This window comes from Otolemur garnettii, unplaced genomic scaffold (assembly GCF_000181295.1).
Source record: "Otolemur garnettii isolate 467f Iridium unplaced genomic scaffold, OtoGar3 scaffold00030, whole genome shotgun sequence".
In the NCBI taxonomy this organism is placed as follows: Eukaryota; Metazoa; Chordata; class Mammalia; order Primates; family Galagidae; genus Otolemur; species Otolemur garnettii.
This window is the reverse complement of record NW_003852425.1, coordinates 8641339-8644660: the sequence shown is the minus strand read 5'-3', so window position 1 is coordinate 8644660 and position 3322 is coordinate 8641339. Positions and strand designations below refer to the sequence as shown.

General features: G+C 40.5%; 1 long non-coding RNA gene across 1 annotated transcript in view; it reads right to left on the bottom strand.

Moving 5' to 3' along the window:
• LOC111725035 overlaps positions 1 to 3103 on the bottom strand; it is a 77895-nt gene extending 74792 nt beyond the window's left edge. The window contains exon 1 of the long non-coding RNA XR_002773202.1: positions 3055 to 3103. This is a non-coding gene — a long non-coding RNA (uncharacterized LOC111725035). The remainder of the gene's footprint in view (positions 1 to 3054) is intronic.
• Between the last annotated feature and the right edge of the window lie 219 nt (positions 3104 to 3322).

Below are 3322 nucleotides of genomic sequence, written 5' to 3'. Positions count from 1 at the left end.
TGAGCTATAGGCGCCGAGCCAGAAGGCAACATCTTGTTAAGCTCCACCAGGGAGCTTTGGACTCTCCTATCCGTGTGTGGGCAGGTTAGTAAACCAGCTCCTGTGTTACTGGATTCAGAAGAACTAAATAAAAGATAATGTGAAGTATCATCTAGTAAAGGCAGGTGCAGTGCTATGTACCTGCAGTCCCAGGTTCTAGGACCGATGAGGCAGTAAAACTGCTTGAGCCCAGGAGTTTGCTTTTTTTTTTTTTTTTTTTTTTTTGCAGTTTTTGGCAGGGTTGGAACCCACCACCTTCAGTATATGGGGCCACCACCCTACTCCACAGGCGCTGCCCAACCCAGGAGTTCTCTTTTTGAAGAGAAAGTGCCTGTGATCATACAATAGGAACTGCACTGCAGCCCTGGGTGACATAAGGGGACCTTGTCTCAAGAAAGAAAGGAAGGAAGAGGAAGAGAAAGAGAGAGGGGAAGGGAAGGAAAGGGAAGGGCAGGAGGAGGAGGGGAAGGAAGGAAGGAAAGAAGGAAGGATCATTTAAATCACTTGGTAGAATGTGTTATGTTGTCAGCTATTCCAAGTTAGTGAAGATACGGTGTATTATTTAGCATACGTAAGACACATATTAACATATTATTTAATAATCCACTAATGACTTAGGAAAAATAATGTATTGCTATCTCAAATCAAAATATACAGAGGGTGCCAAAAATATATACACATTTTAAGAAAGGAGAAATACTATTAAAATTGTAATACTCAATATACACTGATAATGTTTATTATCTAATATATTGTACCTTGTATCTCTTGTAATTGCAGAAGCCAAACGTGACCTGAGTATTACAATTTTAATAGTCTTTTTCTTTCTTAAAATGTGCAAACATTTTTGGCACCCTCTGTGTCTTAGGAAAAGTGAACATACAAACATTTTTAAAATATTAAGAAGCATAGAAGCGCTAGAATTGATCATTCTTAAGTACAGTACTAACGACAGAGATACGAAAGTTTAAAACATTTATAATTAAAAGTACACTATACAATGTAAAAAAGAAACAAATTGACACTAAAATGGTTGCCATCCTTATGTATGAGAAAATCTACAAAATTATTAGGAAGCAACCCTTGGTTAAGATGAAGCTGTGGGAGACTTGTCACACACACGCATATACCCACACATGCATGCAAACTTGCTGCTCCAAACATACAGCCATATTTGATAAAAAGAATTTTAAGTATAATGAAAAAGATACCGCCTTAATAATTTCATAAAAAGAAAGGTAAAATGTCGTCGTAGCTCCAAAACAGGACCAAATACCAAAATAGCAAGGAGGACTCATGTCTGCCAGACTCTGGTACTGGGTGTAGAAAGAGAAGAGCCAGCTGAAGTGACATTGCTGTGGGAAACTGGAAAGTCAAGGTGACCCACATAGGCCGAGGGGCAGCGTTAGGCTCTCTAGTTGGTAACTGCAACAAGGTTGGGGCTCTCCTTTGCACAAAGAATTAAAGAAAAAATAGCTGCTCCCACTATACAGGCTATTGATGACAGAGTTTCTGAATGAAGAAACAAATATAAAACAGAGAGGATCCCCTTCCAGTTTCTGGAATTAAATAAACATAGTCATAATCTAAAAGAGGACAGACTCTTCAAACGTTGGAGATAATCTGGAGACTGGAAGGGTGTAGGGCTGAAAACGTCAGAGTTGGAAGGAGTCAACCTCAAAAATGTTATAGGGAGAGGTAAACATTCAAATATGAGGGAAAAATAAAAGAGAAATGTCCTAATTGAGATACGTCCGCAAGTTACACTTCCACTATACATGAAGGAAATTCATAAATATAAATTTCAAGAAAATAAATTAGATTAATTTATCCTGATAAAAAGAAAATGGAGCAATTCAATGATGAGTTGAAAATAAATGTGTTATGGTCCTTGGGGAGAAAAATGCAAAAGAAAAGAAGGAGAAGATAAGAAATAAATTCATGGCTCAGCACCTATAGCTCAACCGGCTAAGGCACCAGCCACGTACACCTAAGGTGGCGGGTTCGAATCCCCAGCCCGGACCGCCAAACAACAATGACGGCTGCAACCAAAAAATAGCCGGGCATTGTGGCGGGCGCCTGTGGTCCCAGCTACTTGGGAGGCGGAGGCAGGAGACTCGCTTGAGCCCAGGAGTTGGAGGTTGCTGTGAGCTGTAATGCCACGGCACTCTACCCAGGGGGACAGCTTGAGGCTCTGTCTCAAAAAAAAAAAAAAAGAAAGAAAGAAAAGAAAGAAATTCATATAAAATGTAGAATTGATACGGTTCGTCGTTGAAAACAGAATGTACTGGGATAAACTTTAAATGGAATTCAAAGAAAAATCATCAAAATGGAGCGTAGCAATAATGGATTCACCAAGAAAACACCTCAGAGAGTGAAAGCAATTAAAAGTTAAGTGAAACAGCATTTAAAGTATTTTAATTAAAGGCATCGTGAACATACTTTATTCAGCATTCCAAAAGTATACAACAAAGGGAACTGCAAAGTCACAATATTCAAAAATATAGTACTGAGAATATTTCACAAGGATGTGAAATATTGAAAATCCATAATAAAGAACCACAAAGATGACCAAACTGGAAAGAGCTTCCTCCAGAAACAATGGCTCAGATTGAGAGCAGACGTGTCACTAGCAACAAAACGGGAAGAAATGAGTCGTATATTCAAAGCAGTGAGTTAAATACAATAGCTGTCGACCTAAAGTTCTTTACCTGGCTATGGGATTATTTCCAGTCAATAAAAAATGAACATATTTTAGGCATCCCATCTAAAAGGCTTTATACTTCACAGGAACTGAGTTTTTTCTCTCTCTGGAATGATTTAGCTCTTTCAGTTAAAGAGAATCTCAGGGAATTCCACTGACCAGTGTCAGGGCCCGGGACTGGCCAGGTCTCAGGCCCGGCTTAGGTAGGTTCTGGACACGGACCACTAAGCTACCTTACTCAGGAACAGTTTCTCGTAGGTGCTTGAGGGCTAGCTACTTTAGCTGGAGAAAGAGAGAGAGAGACAGAGTACCTTAGAGAGAGTAAAGGTCTTCTTCGAACAGATAGCTCTTAGTCTTTAGCAGAGCTTGGTAATCTTCAGCAGAGAGACGCCATGTTGGCATTCCGCAGGCAAGAGAGGAGTCAGAGTAAGTGGATCCGTGATAGACTGCGCATGCTCCCGACTGCCTGCTCCTCCAGCCTGATAGAAGGCTGAGCTCGTGCCTCTCAGCACCACAGGTGTAGAGACTGCCAATTCACCAATGCTCTCATCTCGCGAGCTCTCTCATGCTTGTTAGAAC